Source organism: Patagioenas fasciata, chromosome 5, assembly GCF_037038585.1.
Source record: "Patagioenas fasciata isolate bPatFas1 chromosome 5, bPatFas1.hap1, whole genome shotgun sequence".
Classification (NCBI taxonomy): Eukaryota; Metazoa; Chordata; class Aves; order Columbiformes; family Columbidae; genus Patagioenas; species Patagioenas fasciata.
Genome location: NC_092524.1, coordinates 70,587,226 through 70,608,032, shown reverse-complemented (window position 1 = coordinate 70,608,032; position 20,807 = coordinate 70,587,226).

The following is a 20,807-nucleotide window of genomic DNA, read 5'->3' as shown; positions in this document are numbered from 1 at the left end:
GTCTGCTGACCCTTGTGGGCCACGTCTCTGGGTCTGGCCGTGCTGGTACCTCTGGTGCTGGGGGAGGCAGCCGGGGGCACGGAGGCGGCTCCTCCTCTCGCGGCTGCCCCACCGCTGGGCTGGGGCTTGTGTCCCACCACCTGCCGCACGGCTGCCGCTGGACCACCACACACCTTGGAGACAACAGCATCCCCTTCCCTCCACGACTGTTGCTTGGCGGGGTGCTGGGCTGCTCCATAGATCTTCTGAATTACAGTATAGCCCGTTTTTGCATCACAGCAAATGAGGATTTTCTCCACGCTGCCGATCCAGGTCTCCTGTTCTGGAGACTGAACGTTGTGTGCCCGCCCAGCTCCTCCTGGCCCAGCTGGGGAGCCCTGGGGCAGCTGCACGGTGTCTTCTCCTCTTGGCCATCTTGTTTTCTTCCAAAGCTCAGTTGTTCTCTCCCCCTCCATCAGCTCTATTTTCTCAAGGTTGCTGTACTCCAGCACCAGGCTGCTCTCAGAGGGTGACACACGGACCTGGCTTTGTTGGTCAGGTTGTCCTGACTCCTCTTCTGCAGGCTGGTGGGGCCACAACTGCTGCTCTGATGCCTCCTCCCTGCCACGCTGTGACTCCTGCCCCGACACCAGCCTGATGCTGTGTTGTGACTGTGGTTCTGATGTCTCCTCACTGCCACACCGTGACTCCTGCCCCGACACCAGCCTGATGCTGCGTTGTGACTGTGGCTCTGATGCCTCCTCCTTGCCACACCGTGACTCCTGCCCTGACACCAGCCTGATGCTGTGTTGTGACTGTGGTTCTGATGCCTCCTCCCTGCCACGATGTGACTCCTGCCCTGACACCAGCCTGATGCTGCGTTGTGACTGTAGCTCTGATGCCTCCTCCTTGCCACACCGTGACTCCTGCCCCGACACCAGCCTGATGCTGCGTTGTGACTGTGGCTCTGATGCCTCCTCCTTGCCACACCGTGACTCCTGCCCTGACACCAGCCTGATGCTGTGTCGTGACTCTGGCCTCGATGTCTCCTCACTGCCACGATGTGACTCCTGCCCCGACATCAACTTGATGCTGTGTTGTGACTGTGGCTCTGATGCCTCCTCCCTGCCACGATGTGACTCCTGCCCTGACACCAGCCTGATGCTGTGTCGTGGCTCTGGTCTCAATGCCTCCTCCCTGCCACACCGTGACTCCTGCCCTGACACCATCTTGATGCTGTGTTGTGACTGTGGCTCTGATGCCTCCTCCCTGCCACGCCGTGACTCCTGCCCCAACGCAGTCTTCATGCTCTGTTGTGACTGCTGCTCCGATGTCTCCTTGCTGTCACGACATGAATGCTCTCCCGACACTGTCTTGATGCTGTGTCGTGACTGTGTCCCCAAAGTCTCCTCCCTGCCACGACATGACTCCCGCCCCAACACCGGCTCCACGCTCTGTCGTGACTCTGGCCTTGCTGTCACCTCGCTGCCATGTTGGGACTCCTGCCCTGATACCAGCTTGATGCTGTGTCGTGACTGTGGCCTCGATGTCCCTTCGCTGCCGTGACATGACTCCTGCCGCAACGCTGGTTTCATGCTCTGTTGTGACCGCTGCTGTGCTGTGTTGTGACACGACTCCTGCCCTGACACCAGTTTGATGCTGTGTGGTGACTGTGGCCTCGATGTCCCTTCGCTGCCGTGACGTGACTCCTGCCGCAACGCTGGTTTCATGCTCTGTTGTGACCGCTGCTGTGCTGTCTCCTTGCTGTTGTGACACGACTCCTGCCCTGACACCAGTTTGATGCTGTGCTGTGACTGTGGCCTCGATGTCTCCTCGCTGCCACGTCGCGACTCCCGCTCCGATGGCAACCTGGTGCTCTGCCGTGACAGCAGCCGCGGTGCCACCTCGCCGCCACGCCGTGACCGCTGCCCCGACGAGCCGGGGCTGCTGTCCCGAGACCCCCGCGCCAGGGCCGCCTTGCTGCCGCGCTGCACCTCCTGCCGTGACAGCGGCCTTGCTGCTTCAGGATGTTTATCTGAAATGTCCTCTTCTGTCCCACATACTGATCTCGTCTCTATGTTGATGCTGCTCCTGGATCTTTGAGCACGGGATATATGGATTTCTGCCGGAAACCTCTTTCTCCAGACCTGGCTCGTCTGCTGGCTCCTGTTGGTGACTTGTCTGCCTCTTGGGCTGATCCAGACGGTCCCCTCCTCAGGGCTGTAGGTCACCCTCTGTCCCGTCCTTGTTCTCTGCCCAGAGTCCATGCTGAGCAGTGACTCCGGCCGCGGGGGCTGCCAGCCGCTCTGCCACGGCTCGTCCCCCGGGCAGGACTCTGTCCCCAGGCTCTGCCAGCTGCCCCCGCTGGAGCTGTGCTGGAGGCTGGGACGGGACCCCTGCCCGAGGGACGGCTGGGACACGTCCTGCGGGGGCTCCCGCTCCTGGGCAGCTCTGCGGGTTTGCTCCATCTCAGAAAGCTGCTCCTTGAGCTCCGGTCTTTGAGCAGCACTCCCGTCACTGCCAGCCTGCGGGACCACGTCACCCATCTCCCTGTGTGACCCTTGGCTCTGCTGGGCTTCTGCTGCCCCCGCTTCTCGGGCATCAGCTGCTGGTTCTGTGCCCGTCACATGCTGGCTGCTGCGATGGTGCCCTGCAGGCTGCTGCAGGAGAGAGCATCCGCACCCACACGTGGTACCGGGATGGGGTTCCTCGCTCCACCGAGGCTTGTGGGGCGGTGGGTGGTGGCGTGGGGCAGGAGGGTGGCGGTGGCGTGGGGCAGGAGGGTGGCGGTGGTTCCTCTGCCCGCTCCTGCTCTGCAGATGTTCCCAGCACTGTGAGGTCACAAACCGGCCCCTGCCTGGCTGTTCCCCCCCAGCCTCTCTGCTGCAGCCAGACCATGACCCCACAACCCCACAGCTGCCCCAACTTGTCCCCCTATGCTGCCGCACAGCCGCCCCAAACTGGACACCCTCACCGAATCACAGAATAGAATCATGGAGTCATTTTGGTCAGGAGCAACCCTTAAGATCATCAAGTCCAACTGTAACTTAACTCTGGCACTGCCCCGTGTCCTGAGAACCTCCTGTCCGTCTGTCCAGCCCTCCAGGGATGGTGACTCCAGCACTGCCCTGGGCAGCCTGTTCCAATGCCCCACAGCCCTTTGGGGAAGAAATTGTTCCCACATCCAACCTCAACCTCCCCTGGGCAACTTGAGGCCGTTTCCTCTGCTCCTGGCGCTTGTTCCTGGGGAGCAGAGCCCGACCCCCCTGGCTCCAAGCTCCTTTCAGGCAGTTCAGAGATCAGAAGGTCTCCCCTCAGCTCCTGTTCTCCAGCTGAACCCCCAGGTCCCTCAGCCCTCCCATCACACTTGTGCTCCAGTCCCTCCCCAGCTCCGTTCCCTTCTCTCCACTCGCTCCAGCATCTCAAGGCCTTTCTTGGTGTGAGGGGCCAAAATTGCCCCCAGGATTTGCGGTTTGGCCGCCCCAGCACAAAGTACAGGGGGACGATCCACTGCCCACCATCCCCTGTACTCCATGCACCCCCTCATCGTTGCCCCCATCACCCCCAACCTTCCCCAGCCATTCTCCACACATGCTGTTTGCTGTTCCCTGCCATGCTGCATCCCCCAAACCTGCATTAACAACCTGCCATTTTTGTCTTGCTTTTGTTCAATTGCAAAATTCATTCAGGTTTTATAAACCTTCAGCTCATCGCCCAGCTTGTTTGTTTTGCTCAGCTTATTCTGGAGAAACATCTGCTCTGGAGTATTTGAGCAGAGGAGGCTTCTCACAACCTGCAGCTGACAGGGACTGCAATTCATGAGCCAACGCTGCTCCTTAGCAAGCTTGCGCTCTTATGTATATAATTTAAAAATAAATTAAGAACCCTGTGGCTGCCTGCAAAGATGCAGGAGAACTGTGTGCCTCATTCGTGCTGTACGTACAGCTGAAAATCCCCTTTTAATTTGCTCTGTCACGGTTAAATATTACTGCTCATACCGCATATAACATCCTCTACGGCAGCAAGACAAAAAAACATTGTCTGGATAAAGAAGTACAGAAACAAATTTCCACCCAAATCTCGGTGCAAACCAAACCCCACTCCTAGTTCATGATACATGATCAAGGTTTTATTAATTCTAAGTCAGCACGTATATATAGAGCTATAATGCAACCACTGGTTAAAAAAAATAATAATAATAAAGATTTTTTAGGGAATTAACAATGTAAGAACACTAAATTACTGAGGAGAAAAGCTCCCATGGAAGCAAATGAAAACCGAAGATGTAGGAGTAAGAACTCCAGGCTAAAGCTGTTGTGATATGCACCCAAATAAACTTCAAAACATGCATAAGAGACAGGACCTGGTTAAACTAACCTGGAACGGGTGGTGCTCTGTAAGCAGGGCACACATGGCACACTTGTGCACAGCAATATAGATCCATAACAACCAGACAGAAAGCATAGGCAGGAAGAAATTCATGTCTGCAGAAAGGTGAGGTTTGGAATTGGTGTTTTTCTTCCAAACCTCACAAAATTCTTTAATTTTTTTTTTTTTTTTAACAATGCATTCTATTTCTTTCCACTGATTTAGAGCAAAGCTGTGGTTACCTCTGGTTGTGCAGCAGCTCACCTGAGCACCACCCCAGCAATATTTCACCCCATTGCTAAACGCACTCGGCGCAACAGCGTCAACCTGCCGGGAGCCCCGAGGCCACCGCAATACCAGCACTGTGGGTTTACACAGCTCAAAACCCAGCATACTGAAGATGTTTCCAAACACGCTGCTGCAGAAAAACGTGTGGTTTTCTCCCTCCTTTGCAAGATTCTGGTACTCCCCGTGGGACTCAAACTTGTTGACCGTGGAGTTAAGCACATGGCCTACGTGCTTAGGGCTTTCGGAAAAGCCACATAAAACTTGCAATCTGCACGTACTCCCTGTGGTTTGTCAAGGCTTCCCGAGTAAAACCCCCAATCCGTGCCAAGCGTGTCCCAGCCCAGGATGGAGGATCTGTCACCCTGGCCGTCCCCAAGCCCAGCACTCACCCGCTGTCCTCGGCCACGAGAAATCCTCATCCTGGAAGAGACTGCAGCAAGCTGGTTGTGGTGGGGACGGGTGGCACGAAGGGGACGCTAACCAGTCCTCCAGGCTGTGCGCTGACCCACCAGGCTGAGACAAAAGGATGGTGCGGTGCTATCATTAAAGCACACGTGCAGATGGAGAAGCTGAAGCGGGTGAGGGTGGCCGGGGTGCTCACGCTTCCGCCACCGTCTGCTCAGGGCTTCATCCTCCATCTCCTGTTTTATACTTCAGAGGTGGTCCTTTGGGGAGAGAGATCACCGCCTTGTTTGACGCTTTGTGGAAATGAGTTTGCGCTTGCTGAGCACTAAATCTCCACTCCTCGGCCAGGGAATTCGGAAAGCGCTTTTGCTGGGGACTGAGGTCCTGAGCTTGTATTTTCTCCCTATATAAAAAAAGAATAAAAGCAGGATAATTCTTCCCTCTTCTCTCTTTCTCTTCTCCTTTGAGTTACTATGGGCTGTTAGAGGTTAGAGCTAGATATCTGTTTATACTCAAATATATGTACATATATATAAAAAATGCTATCAATCACTTCGATATTTCGTTCTTTGAAAGTAGGCCAATAACAATATCAATTTTTCTCATCTACTTACAAAATAGCTCCGAGGTAAAAGGTCTCAAAATCACAATAATTCCCTGCCAACAAAGTTAAATTGAACTTTTGAGGTAGCCACATGGGTTCTCGCTTCAAATGGCAGAGGAGGAATGCACACCTACATGGCTTTGATGGGGCCTTTCTGAGGTTGGTTGGATGGTTAAGTTTGGTTAGGTTTGGGATTTTTACCTAACATTTTATAAAAACATCTGAAAATAGTCTGGAGTATCTCCATTGTATATTACGAAGTACTAGGGGGTTGATCGTTATCTTGGATTTCAATTAACCAACATGAAAACCTGTGAGACAAAACTGTAAATCAATCACTCCATCTTCTGAAGAAGCTGCACCAACCACTTGAGCTAAAGAGAGAATATTCCTCAGGATGGATATTCCTTTGTTTTCCTGGTGCAACACTGCAGCACTAACAATGAACAAAGAGGGGCTCAGGCTCAGGCTTAGGCTTAGGCTCAGGCTCAACAGACACATGGAAGCAGCACAGGGCCACAGCAGCGACTGCATGATGTTCTGCAGGAGGAGAAGGAAGATGCCAATGTTTATACTGAAATAAGAATACAGCCCAACAGCTGTTTACTGCGCTAAACCCTTTTTCACATGGGATACAGGCAGCCAGATTCAATCTGTTCCAACACACCTATCGCTCAGAAAACAGAAAATCCTCGGAATTTTCACCAGGAAATCTCACTTTCGTATCATCCACAGGCACGCTGTTTCCAGCGCTTCTGTCTCTAACAAAAAACCCCGAGCATTTCAGCTTTACTGCGATGAATCAAGCTTATCCCAAGCTGGACGACATCTGAGGGTGGGTGCACCCAGTGCTCTCAGGGCTGCCTTCCTAATTCCTGCCCATTTCTGGAAGCCTGGCCACCGAGATCATCTCCAGCAGAGCTGATGTGGCCGCTATCTCAGAGTCAGCAGAACTTGTAGCCGTTCTTTCTGTGGGCAGCCCAGGACGCAGGTTGCCCAAGGACGGGTGTTGATCTGCTTGCGGGTACCGGCCCCCTTTGCTTTGTGCTGCGCTGCACTCGCAGCAGCGGTCCCTGGCACCCAGGCTGTTGCATGCACATACAGCTCTTGGATATCTGCTTATAGGATGGATGTGTGCTCCCCAATCGTCATCTGGACCTCACACACAATCTGCCTTCACAGGAAAAGCCTGACAAATGCTTCGCACCGCACTTCCAGCTTGCAGGGTCTGGGCTGCGTGAGGAAGCCCCGGTGCAGAAATCACCACGTTCCTCCACGAGTTGACACCCTCAAGCAGCAGGTTGTCACCTGCCCACTCTTTCTGCTCGTGTCCCACATCCAGCAGTCTCAGACTCTACGATATGGAGGATGGAAAGCGGAAAAAATGATGAAAAGGAGAACTATGTGCTCGAGCAGTGCTGCTCACAAACTGCCGTAATTGGATTTGCGAATGTAATTACAGCTGGAGTGTAGAAGGCCACGGTCGAGCTCTGTGTTGTATTTGTGAAACCGTGCAACTGTGTATGAAGAGAAGGCGGCAAAAATGAGCCAACTGCTCTTACCTTGAAACACTTTGAGAAGATACCTCCCGACCTAATTCTACCTCACTGAGGTCAACAAAATCAGAGCCTGAGGCGCTCCAATTAGAAATCTCCAAAACGTATTGAGCTTTAAATAAGAGCACATTCACTGTTAGAGCAATCGCAGATCTTGCGTTGTAAAGGAATCAGCCCAATGATAAAAATACAGAAATAATCAGAAATAATTTAGCTGAGCTACAAAATTTCACTACTGCAATAGGTGATGTAAGCCAAGCAATACTGGGGGACAGCAGGTGAACAGCTGGCAAATAAGGGAGGTGAGAAAAGTCAATCAAGCAAAATGAAATAAATTGTTAAAAAGTAATAAAATTAGTTGGCTCACGCTGCTATGGCAGAGAAAGTTGTGCCTCAAAAGCCTGTTGCAGCTCCTTGATGAAGCAAACGAACATCTCTGCGCATAAAGGTGGGTGGGTCAGCGTAGCGTATTGGGCATTACAAGGTTTTCCATTAAAGGCTTTGGAGGAAAGAACCTGCTGTAGGGCAGGAGGAAAGCGTCTCCTGGGTCACTTTGCAGGGAGATAAAGACAAGCAGTAGGTCAGCAACGGGACGTCACACAGGGCCAGAGGGCGCAGGGAAGGAAGCTCGGCAGGGCTGTCACCAACACGCCACACAAGATGTGCAAGGGGGGAAAAGTCGCTAACATGACAAAATTATCAAAGTTATTCACCGTCAAAACTGAAGGTGATGAACAAAACATTTCACAGCAGAGAACGACTTGGTAAGAGGAAGGTTGATGGCACTGAGTGCTGATCAACCTAAATAACGCAGATGGGAAAAGCACAGGCTCCCAAACCATGGGCAGAGCCCAGTGCCCCAAGAGGAGGCAGGAGGAGGAAAGGGGTACGGTATGTCAGAGACCATAGAATCACAGATGGTTTGGGTTGGAGGGACCTTCCCAGCTCCCCAGTGCCCCCCCTGCCATGACAGGGACATCTTCACCAGCTCAGGTTGCTCAGAGCCCGTCCAGCCTGGCCTGGGATGTCTCCAGGGATGGTTCAGCCACCACCTCTCTGGGAACCTGGGCCAGGCTCTCACCGCCCTCAGGCCCAACAATTCCTCCATCACGTCCAGCCTGAATCTCCCTCCTTTAGTTTAAAACCATCGCCTCTTGTCCTTTCCCAACAAGCCCTGCTCAAAAGTCTGTCCCATCTTTCTTATCAGTCCCATTTAAGTCCAGAAAGGCCGCACTAAGGTCTCCCCGGAGCTTCTCCTCTCCAGCTGAACCCCCCAACTCTCAGCCTGTTCCCCAGCAGAGCTGGTCCAGCTCGGATCATCTCCACGGTGCTCATCCACAGCACACGGATTGCTGCTGGGTGCCCAAACAGACCAGCTTTGTTCAGCCTGGGAAACGGACACTCTGGGGATGGGATGGGATGAGACAGAGCAGGGAGACCATCTCCGGGGCTTGGGAGACACAGAGAGCAAGAAGAAATTCTCATTACACAGGTTATAGGTTACCTTCTGAAATTATTAGGCACTAAGCTGAAAATAAAGCTTAAGGAGGAGTTAATCATATAGCACATAATTAACTTGAGGAATTCACTCCCCCACAGCCTGCTGCAGAAACCGAATTAGATGTAATTTCCAAAGGTAGAGACAGACTCAGGAAAAACAGACCCACTGGTGGATATTAAGCATGACACGGCTGCTCTGAAGAAACGCCAGAGGAAAAATCTCCTATATTTTTTTTCTTTTTTGTCCTTATAGCCTTTTCCTAAACTCTTTTACTGCCCTGTCTGAGAACACGTCCCACAGCTGTTCACCCAGCCAGCTGTGCCCTAGTGCTTCCCACAGAAAACACTGCTACTGCTCACACAGACCTACGCTTCCGCCTTTGAAATTCAGGCTGCGCAAGCCACAGTTACCCATTGAAAAATGAAAATATTTTCCTATACTGTAATCCGCAGCTTTGCTTTCTAGTCTATAGTGAATTCTACTTTTTCCAACATTAGCGATTGCCAGGTTTCTGAGTGAAAAATGCCACATGCAAACAGTTGAAGGTTCAGATTAACTGTCCCAGCGTGTAAACATGATTCTGATGGAGCCCTGCTTGGACTCCCAGCCTTCCTCTCAGAGTGACTCTTGCCTGATAAATATTTCAGGTGATAGAAGATGATCCTTATTACACTGAGGCACGAAGGAGGCAGAGGCGGCTCGTGGTGCCTGCAAACCCGCACGGCACATCTTTCAGATGCACGTGTCTGGTGCAGAGGAGATGTCCATTACAGCGAGGGATCCCATCCCACCGCACTCGTGAGGCCCCCACTCTTCATCGCTGAAAAGCCGGCTCGGCTGCCGTGGGGATGCTCGGGGCGGCCCTGCTTCACCCAAGCTCCAGGAGCGATGGTTATTCAGGTCAAGCTGGTTTATATTTCTCTGAAAATATATCTCTAATATATTTTATTTAAAATAGATGCAGTACTCTCCATTTTCAAAGTGAAAAACAAGGGCCCGGAGCAATCTGTAGCTGCAATTCAAATTCAGACACAAAAAAAGGAGAATCTTATGCCTTTTCCACGTGGTGTTGACCTACATAATCCTTGTGTGCCCAGCCCTGGGGACACCGATGTCTTTTTAGATCCACCCCTGCCCGACCGTCCCCTCTCTCTGGGTTTTAAGTCCTCCCATACCAGCACAGCACCAGAATTTTTAGGAGCAGATGGCACACAAATTCCATTAAGAACAGAGGATTTTTCTAACCCAGAATGGTTGCTCGGTACGAAAGGAAACCCTGTGACAAGACAGTCACAACGCAAAGGAGTGGAAATCAGGTAGAGATGCAAAACTTTGATTTGCACCTATATATTTGAATCTGCTAATTGTGCCCTCTGGGAGCTGAGCCTTTTGAAACCAGCATTTCTTTAGACGTACATGAAATAACTCCTGGCTATCTCAAACACAGTCTTTATGAATAAAGTAAACATATGTTGATCCGTTATTTCTGGAGTAATATGCCATCTGCTATTTGACAACAGGTTCCTCTGAGTGTAGTGATTAGCGATGGGTGAAAGTAGAAAGCCATTTTCTATGAGATTTTGCTCATTTGCAGACATTTTGTACAATCAGAATCTAGCAACATAAGTCTTGAAAAATTGTCAGGAGGTTATTTAATCCAACCCGTGGCACTGAGGAAAGAACACGCCACCAGACATTGTCCAACCTGTTCTTGCAAACAGCCACTGCTGGACACACCACATCCCCCCTTGTCAGTCTCTTGATGCCAAAAGACTTCTCCATTCTGAACCATTTCTGTCGAAAATGAAGTTTGCAATTTTTTCCAGATTATTATATTAAAATATTATTACAGCAAGAACCAGCTGGGAGCTGAAAGCTCATTTCATCACGTCTCCTCAGCCCTGCCCTGGGCTCAAGCGCACAGTGACCAAAGTCCCACACGGGAAGCACTGAGCTTCACCCTCGTGAAAAAAAATGCCTTTGAAGGAGGATTTTTACCCCAACAGAATCTCATCGCTCAGTTCTAACCTTGCTCATGTGAAGCCCACAGTGGCTGGACAAGACCTCACAGAATCACAGAATCCCAGAATGTGAGGGGTTGAAGGGCCCTGTAAAGCTCATCCAGTGCAATCCCCCCATGGAGCAGGAACACCCAGCTGAGGTTCCACAGGAAGGTGTCCAGGCGGGTTTGAATGTCTGCAGAGAAGGAGACTCCACAACCTCCCTGGGCAGCCTGGGCCAGGCTCTGACACCCTCACCCCCAACAAGTTGCTTCTCAAATTTAAGTGGAACCTCCTGTGTTCCAGTTTGCACCCATTGCCCCTTGTCCTGTCACTGGTTGTCACCCAGAAGAGCCTGGCTCCATCCTCCTGACACTGCCCCTTTCCATATTGATCCCCAGGAATGAGTCCCCCCTCAGTCTCCTCTTCTCCAGCTCCAGAGCCCCAGCTCCCTCAGCCTTTCCTCACACGGGAGATGCTCCACTCCCTTCAGCATCTTGGTGGCTGCGCTGGACTCTCTCCAGCAGTTCCCTGTCCTTCTGGAACTGAGGGGCCACAACTGGACACAAGATTCCAGGTGTGGTCTCCCCAGGGCAGAGCAGAGGGGCAGGAGAACCTCTCTGACCTACTGACCACCCCCTTCTAACCCACCCCAGGTACCATTGGCTTCCTGGCCACAAGGGCCCAGTGCTGGCTCATGCTCACCCTGCTGTCCCCAGGACCCCCAGCTCCCTTTCCCCTACACTGCTCTCCAATAGCTCATTCCCCAACTTACACTGGAACCTGGGGTTGTTCCTGCCCAGATTCCAGACTCTATACTTGCCCTTGTTCTATTTCATTAAATTTCTCCCCGCCCAACTCTCCAGCCTGTCCAGGTCTCTGATGGCAGCACAGCTTCCAGTGTCACCACTCCTCCCAGCTTGGTGTCACCAGCAAACTTGCTGACAGTCACTCTATTCCCTCATCCAAATCATTGATGAATATATTGAATAATCCCTCCCTGCAGGGAACTCCCTGAACCACCTTCCCAGCTCTCTACCGGTTGCGTGATTGAAAATTCTGCTCCTGCCTCGGGAAGCAAACAGGACCTGTCTGTGTCTGACATGAGACACCATTGGAACTTCACTTTAGATTAATTTGATGCCTGATTTAGGCAAAATTCTATCATTTTTTTGGTAGTAAAGAATGGTTAAAACATAACTGAATGAAACGTTGAAACAAAAATTCAATACAAACTCAAAAGAATCGCTGTTATAATTTCACAAATACCAACTATGACCAGGACCCCAGGATCGCCAGCTCCTCTCTGAAAAGCAAGTTATGATTTTGAAAGATTTAGGCAAATAATCACTTCCGTTCTCACTGAAGTCACGGGGACTGTAATATCCTCCAAAGCAAGAAGTGCACCTGCTTTCCGAGCAGACTGAACAAAATGGAGATAAAATACACCAAGTCTCAACAAATATACAGCCCAGCACGTTGGTAGATCATTAAAACTGTAGTGAAAACTTGCATCCGACCACACCGTGGAACACTTTCTCATTTTTCAACTACAATAAACTCGAGCAGCACCTGAAAAGCCCTTCCCATCCTAAAGCCTGAGCAGGAACAAAGCAGGGAGGGTGACAAACCCGGAGCGCACCACGGAAAGCCGGGAATAAAAGTGCTTTTCACATCAGACTCTCGGGGCTTTCAGCATGGAAGAGATGAAGAAAACACGTCAAAAGCACCCGATAGTCCTCGCACCAGCGGGGGCTGGCACACCTGATGATATCAGCATGGGCATCTGCTCCTCGTTCATGGCCACAGTAGAGAGAAATCAATACAGCAGCTCTGATTCGGCATCACCTGCTGACCCACCTGCATTTCAGCGGAGCTGGGTGGCCACAGACGTCACCCGCAGACCCCACTTGCCACAAGTGCTGCTTCTGTCGTGCACGGGTTGCTTGAGAGCCCGTAGGAGACGAACAAGGGGGCAAAACAGAACAGAGCATAAGAAGAGTGTGTGATTCAGCTCAGGAGAAAATAACACAAAACTATCGCTATTTTTTTTTAATGTAGACTATTTCGGCTGCAATGGACCTGCAAGGATCATCGAGTCCAACTGCCCAGCCACTCCAGGGCTGTCCAGAATTCAAAGCATGTTATTAAGGGCATTGTCCAAATGCCTCTCAAACACCAACAGGACTCGGGCACCAAGCACCTCTCCAGGAATCCTGTTGCAATGTTCGCCCAGCCCCTCCGAGCCCCAAAACGGGGCTATCGTGGAGAAAAACAGCAGCTGCCACTGGTGCGGGAGCTGTAGGAGTGGGGGAGTCCCACAGCAAACCGATTGGAGTGAACAGAAGTGATCCGGCAGGTGCACAACTACCATATCAATGTCTAAAGTTTGCAACATGAGTCATGCGGCCATAAATCATACAGGAAAATAATAAAACTTGAAGAGTGTGCCATGGCAAAATCAGGACAAAAGTATATTAGGACTTCCAAGAGTGGGCAGAACATGCATTAATTATAGGCCCAAAAGATTGCTGTGAGTTACTAAGATGACAGTATAGAGTATTAGTCATTCCTTAGATATTATTTTGCTCAGTTTACTCGTTTCCACGGCACGTAAACGTTCTGATTTAACACTTAATGATGGGCTCACAGAAATATGTGTGCAGCACTTTTCTCCCAATAATGATACTTTTCACATTTCTTATGGCCGTAAGCACGCAGCTGAAGAAAGGCTGGAATAATCACATCATACATTACAGCCATTTAGTTGTAGAAATGGAGCATGAAATAAACACTTTAGTTCATTAGTCCTAGTAAGGCAGCACAGTGTGAGTCCGCTCTCCGTAATCACCGGTAATCTGTGCTCAACCTGGTGACACGCTTTATCACCAAACCTGCGAAGCAGCTCGGGGTCTCATCCTGGAAATGCAACATGTGCCCCCAGGAGATGTTTTTTTGGAGGAAAGAGGGTGTATTTTGTAACGTGTTGTTTCCCCATGGCCACCCCGCAGCAGGCGATGCCAACAGCGCACAAAGCTGGTACCCACAGCTCTGGCTGATCCATCACCTCAAACAGGTGGTTTGAAAGTACCGGGGAAGACATGGTTGTCCTTGTTTGGGGTCTGTTCAATCTGCTAATTAATAGATGCAGCACCCATGCTATCTAATGCAGATGCAGCGACACGCTGGTGCCTGCGAGTGCACTGGAGCATCAACCACGAGCTGCACGTCCATGATGGGGCTCCACAGGGATGGGGACGGGGTGAGGGGAAAGTCCTCCTGGCTCTGTGCTCTGGGCAGCTTGTCCCCTTGAGATGTGTTTTCCCAGGCTGGGTCCTGCTTGAGCACCACGATACAGAACGGTCACTTCCACAACAGAGATGCTTTTCCGGGATTCAGGAGATGCCCTGGACTGTTTGGGAAAACATTGCTCTGTGTTTCTTCCATGACTAGGGCCAAGCTATATCTCCATTCTGAGGTTTGGTGTTTCAAAAACTGAGCTATAACCCATCTCTGCGCAAGGCTCTGATCCCCTAAGCTTCCAGTGGCCTGAGAGCACATTCAGCCCTGAGACCTCAGCAAGAAGGGCCACAAACAGAGCTTCGTATGGCACGTGAGTTCCTCCATCCTGGGTTTCTGGGGTCTAAGAATGGAGACTCAGGTATGAACCAAATTAGCCAAGAGCCACAGCAGCTGCTGATCCCCGTGTGGCCCTTCTCTTCCCCACTTTACCGGTGCATTCCTCCCGCTCACAGCGTGGTCCTTCTCCAGGAGCATGGTCCTTCTCCAGGAGCACGGTCCTTCTCCAGGAGGAGGGGACGCCAGCGCTTTCAGGGAAAGTCAGACTTAATGATGAAATGGGCAGGAAACAGCCTCACTTCACTGAAAGCAAACTGAGTAAGATCGACATGCAACAAAGCAACTAATTTGCCACAGTAGCCCAACCTGGACCCATGGGTCCCTCCAGCTCCCAGTACAGACCAGTGCCACCAGTGCCAGCCGCGGCACGGCCAGGGGAGGGATGGACCCACCGCCCAGCACCCGCGTGGCCCAGCTCGACACCAGCACCAGCTGCAGGGGTGTGCCCAGAGCCGCTTGGCGTCCTTTCCACAGACCAAACCCTTTTGGTTTACATCCATCTGGGTTTATTTTATGTGCCATCTCTGCCTGCATCCCTGCACGGCCGTGGGGACCAACTGGGACCCCACGCTCCTCGCAGCCCCCATAGGAGAGAACATGGCAAAATACCTACAACAGTGTCAACAAAGAGCTGGTCTAACCCAAAAGCCTTGGCTTTTTGTTTTTTACTATTTCTTTTTAACAATAATCTGGAAATAATGAGAAAATTACCTTTCCCACAGAGGAGCAGGAGACTGTTGCAGGCAGTCCAGGACAAGAGACCATTTCAAAACATACTCCACAAGATATACGCATATTAGCTACAGCTTTACTCTGTGGCTCAAATCGCTCTGTCTTCTTGGGGAAAAAATGAGACGGTTTCCATCAGCGAGCAGGAACTACATCTCCTTTAACAATTTCCTGCCAAACCATGTCAAATGTAACTCCTGTTCCTGTGTTCTTTCAAGACCTGAACCCAGTAGAGTAGCAAATGACCAAAAAGAAGTGTTTAGAAGGACTCGTTTCCATGCTCTGCAGGCGCTAACCTTGTCTCCAAAAGCCAAGGTTGATGCGTCCCATGCCAAATTAAACCGAAGATGTATGCAGTAATGAAAAGGGTAGCATTCCATGAAAACACTCACTTTTCAGTTAAAGAGGCCATGGTTTATTAGATATGCAAAAATTACAATGTCAAGGTAACTTTGCAAGTTAAGATATTTTCCTAAATGCTCAAGTATCTCAGCCGAAGGGAGAAGCTGCTCAAGATTTTCATCACTTGTTACCTGGACACTCCGAGGAAGAAAAATAAAATGCTCTGTTGAAAATAAACCATTTGTCTCTTAGAGCACGAGGGAAACATCCCCTGATGGGGGAACGGAGCATCCCCCGATGGGGGGGAACGGAGCATCCCCCGATGGGGGGGAACGGAGCATCCCCCGATGGGGTCCCAGCAGAGCGGGATCCCCACAGCAGCAGTGCCAGAGCAGAGCAGCTCACCATGGCAAAAACTTCCCCAACCTTCAAAGATGTTGCTTCCCGACACAGAATAAAAGCCTCGACCTCCAGATCTGCATGTGATATCTGACCTATTTACATGAATTCCCTCGCTGCTGGCAAGAAACAAACCAGAGCAAGAGCTCGGTACCAGTCTGCATAGCCAGAGGAGAACCCGAGGGAGGCAGAGGACGCAGATCCCCGGGCCGGGGGAAGCAGGAATTAAATGCAGTGAGTGGTGGGGGTGAACCCCACGGGGTTCGGTGCGATGCTGCACCCTGGTCGCTCCCCATCATCTCCATCCGGAGCAGAGGGCAGGAGACAAGGAAAGGCAAATGGTGTTTTACTGCATCTGTAAAGTGAAACCGTGCATGAAGAAACAGAAAAAAAGGAGCAGATTCAAACTCATTGCAAACCAAAGCAAGCTGCAGAGGACATTCCATCATTATTTCCTTTCCGAGGGAAAACGATATTGAAAATCTGCAAGGTCTGAGATTTGCATCTGAGGCCAATACGCTTTCCCTTTCTCATCTCCATTCCCCTTAAATCTTTTATAGGAGTCGTTAAAAAATGCTGCACACTACTACAGTCATAACAAATAAACTTATGCCCATTAACAACTGCCTGGAGCACAACAGGAAATCAGACAGATATATCAGTACCCCTGCGCAAAACGAATGCGCTGGCAGGAAGAGCAGGGCTTTCTGCACAGCCCGTGCCAGGGACGGCAGCGACCTGCCTCTCCAAAACAACATCTTCCTGCCCCCCGTGCTCCACACGGCCCCGGCTCCCACGGCGCAGCCCCAGCAGCTCTTCTCCTCCCTGATTATTGCACTAAAATGGGAATTGGAGCACGCTGCGCAGCCCAGGTGAGAGGCAGCTGTGCAGGATGCTCGCACATAGGTGTGCAGGACATCCATAGGCAGCTGTGCAGGATGCTCACACATAGGTGTACAGGACATCCATAGGCAGCTGTGCAGGATGCTCGCACGTAGGTGTGCAGGACATCCATAGGCAGCTGTGCAGGATGCTCACACGTAGGTGTGCAGGACATCCATAGGCAGCTGTGCAGGATGCTCGCACACAGGTGTGCAGGACGTCCATAGGCAGCTGTGCAGGACGCTCACACACGGGTGTGCGGGACATCCATAGGCAGCTGTGCAGGATGCTCACACGCAGGTGTGTGGGACATCCATAGGCAGCTGTGCAGGATGCTCACACGCGGGTGTACAGGACATCCATAGGCAGCTGTGCAGGATGCTCACACGTAGGTGTACAGGACATCCATAGGCAGCTGTGCAGGATGCTCACACATAGGTGTGCAGGACATCCACAGTCAGCTGTGCAGGATGCTCACACGCGGGTGTGTGGGACATCCATAGGCAGCTGTGCAGGATGCTCACACATAGGTGTGCAGGACATCCACAGTCAGCTGTGCAGGATGCTCACACACGGGTGTGCGGGACACCCACAGGCAGTGGCATAACCTGCAGGAGGCTCCGGGGAGAAGCCACTCGCTGCGGTGCCACCAGGAGCAGCGCGGTGCTTGCCCGTGCCGCCTCCTGCACCAGGCTCTCCAGACACGGGCTGCGCTCAGAGCAGCCGATGCTTCCGAGGAGAGCTGCAGGAACGGCCCACGACAGGTCGGTATAAACCACGTTTGCTCCGCGTGAAGCGAAGCAGGGGCTTTGTGTCGTGTGCTGGTTTGGAGTGCTGATGGACCCCGGGGAAGTGCTGCTGTGATTTATTCATATCCTAGCAAACCAGCCTTCATTAACTACTGAAACTTGCATGTGGAAAAAGCATGTACTGTCGGGTGCTGTCTAATGAAGAAAAATGAGGCAGGCAGCACATGCATGGCAGTGAGAGCTGGATCTCTGGCTTCCCTCCCCGGGCACTCGCTCCCTCCTCCGCGTTGCTGATCAACATGAAGAGTCTCGCAGCACTTCCCTCCCAGGATACATGGCCTGTCTCCTCTCAGGATGCTGCCCAAGGCTGGTACAGGCAACGTCCCATCAGCCCCAGGGATTTCATGCCATTCCCAGCTATACGTGGCCGCATCCTTCCCATGCTGCGCAGGGGCACAGCGCTCGGGGCTGTTCGGAGCTCTGGGTGCTGCTGAGCACAGCTACGCCACGGGTTGCCAGTGAGCTTAGCATCCATCACGCAGAACGGAGAAAAAACCCTGGCATTATCTTCGCCTTATTTTCAGTGCAGCAGACAAGATATTTCTCCGCTTCAGGCCACGCAAATTACAGACGGTGCAGCACTGCATATAAAATGTTGTGCCGCATTCAAAATTCACTTCCAGTTTCAATGCAATTGAGGTTTAGCTGGCTATTCACAGGGAAAGAAATAATACAGACTGGCAGCACATGTTTAGTGCAAAACAGCAGCCGAAGGCCAAATGGTTTTGGTGTCCCCTGTGTTTTCCCACGCAGGAGCCCATACGGACATCGGGGGTATGAGCGCTCCACTCTTGGATGGAAATGTAACAAAAAGTAGATGTTGAGGTGTATGTTGCTCAGGTTACAGGAGCCCAGGCCAGTTTGGGATGTGTCTTCACATATGAGATGAACCACGTCCTCTCCCCGAGCCCTGTCCCAGCAGCACTGAGCACCAGCGGGTCTGAGCATCCTCCCACCCGCAAACAGCCGCACACCCCTTCATTAAGCTCTCAGTTTTCTTTAACTGAACTATTACCCGTGCCTGCTCAAACCCCTCTTCAGGAGTACTGATGTTTATCTAACAGATTGAAAAATTATTTTAATTCTCAGGAAATAGTATTTCCTTTTTCCTTCCCTGGCAGCCTGACATAGATAACAAAACAATGAACAACCCGCATTCATTTCATGCGTTTCTGAACATGTTGGCAACCACTGTCAGAACATTTAATTGTGTTGCTCTCTAACGTTAGTGTTGCCTATTTCCACAGTCACTCCGTGGAGCCCGGCCATGGCCAACATAACCTGCCTCAAGTCATACGCAAAAGATAGCCCGGTACTTCATCCAAATTTGATACCGAAAAGACCTGCAGAAATAAAAGCTTAGGATATACAAGGCAAATGTTGTTGCACCCTTCTTGAGCTCTTCTCTGCACTTAAAAGCTTGCTTGTGGTGAATGGGTCGGAGTCTGCTTTCCCTGGCCGTAAGCAAGTCTAGAAACCGCACTCCATGTGAAACACTCACTTATCTTTGACTAATTTCACCGATATCAGATGTGAAACTGCCACCGGGTTCATATGTCTCAGCTTCACTTACCTGGGCTCAGCAGATAATAATAAAGGAAATATTACCTGCCTACAGCACCACCTGTACACTCGCACTGCTCAGCACCGCTAATCAATCCCGCCTAGGACGGCTCTCTGGACCAGCCGTGGGGATGCACAGGTACCGGCCATGAGTCCTCGACCACCTTTCCTTCCAGGCAATTCATCTGCCTTTGACATTTCATAGTTCTCCAGCTTCATAAAATTCATTTCTTACTTGTTTCATGTAAATCAAATTGCATGAGACTTCTGCCTTCAGATTATAAATGATCACATTAAACCAGAAGATGCTCTTGGCCACAGTGAGTCTAAAAAAATGTGATTTTGTACAGTTGTTCTTTTTCCTTTTTTTTGGTGAACAGTCAGTTTTGTACGTGCCCAAATCTGGCCATTTGCACATTTGTCTACATGCAGACTGCCAGCTGGGGACCACTGCGTTCTGCTGAGAGCTCAGCGCAGGGCTGCATCCAGCCCAACCATCAGCGGGACGTGGACCTGCTGGAACCGGCCCAGAGGAGCCACAGGGACGATCCCAAGCTGGACCAGCTCTGCTGGGGAACAGGCTGAGAGAGGTGGGGTGTTCGGCTGGGGAAGAGAAGCTCTGGGGACACCTTAGAGCAGCTTTCCAGTACCTAAAAGGGACCTACAAGAATGGGGGACCTACAAGATGGGGACAGACTTTTGAGCAGGGTTTGTTGCCATAGGACAAGGGGTGATGGTTTTAAACTAAAGGAGGGAGATTCAGGCCGGACATGAGGAAGAAACTGTTGGCCCTGAGGGTGGTGGGAGCCTGGCCCAGGTTGGCCAGAGAGGTGGTGGATGAACCATCCCTGAGACATCCCAGGCCAGGCTGGACGGGGCTCTGAGCAACCTGAGCTGGTGAAGATGTCCCTGTCATGGCAGGGGGGACTGGGAAGCTGGGGAGGTCCCTCCAACCCAAACCATCCTGTGATCCCATGGCTCTCTTTTGGCACAGTCACCGCTCTCCGCCTTGTGCCTTGCAGGGGAGATGCTGCTGCTGCACCCCGGGATGTCCCCTCTCCAAAGGGTCCGAACCTCCTGCCCTCCCAGCACCATCCGACTGTCACACCATGGGGACACAAACTGCTTCATTTTCTGCGCAGCCTCAAACAGGCCATGAACACGCTGCTGGCAAACACCCTGTCACTGCATCGCCAACAGAACACACTTCTTAGACTCAAAATAAGTCAGAGCAGCACGATGAACAATGACAATAAAGTTTTGCTCCCTTTTTCTATTTCCTTCCCCCAGCCCCAGCCGCTGTCACATGAAGCTGAGCACTGCAAAGCAGGGAAATAGAACAAATATGCACCACGTCACAAAAAGCCAGGGGACTCTGCATCCATGTAGGTGCCGTTCCACTTAGTTATGCTAGAAGATCTTTTTTCTAATGATGTTAAGATACAATATGGGAAGATATCAGTGGGATTCCAAGGGCTGGCTTGTAGTGTCCCACAGCTGGGACAGAAAATGCTAAACCAAAACCCAGCATCCAGGAAGGGTTTTTGGAGCTTAAGCCATGGGTACAAGCCAGTCTTTAGGTCACGCTCAAGAAGGGAAACTCCTTTGGTCAGGTATCTGAGCAAGATCCCCATCCTCCCCGAGAGCATCCTGCAGATGGGATCACCGCACACCCCACCTGGAGCGGGGCCCCAGGCACCAGCGGCCACTGGTCCAGCCCTGCAGCCCCAGGGAAAGGGGCTG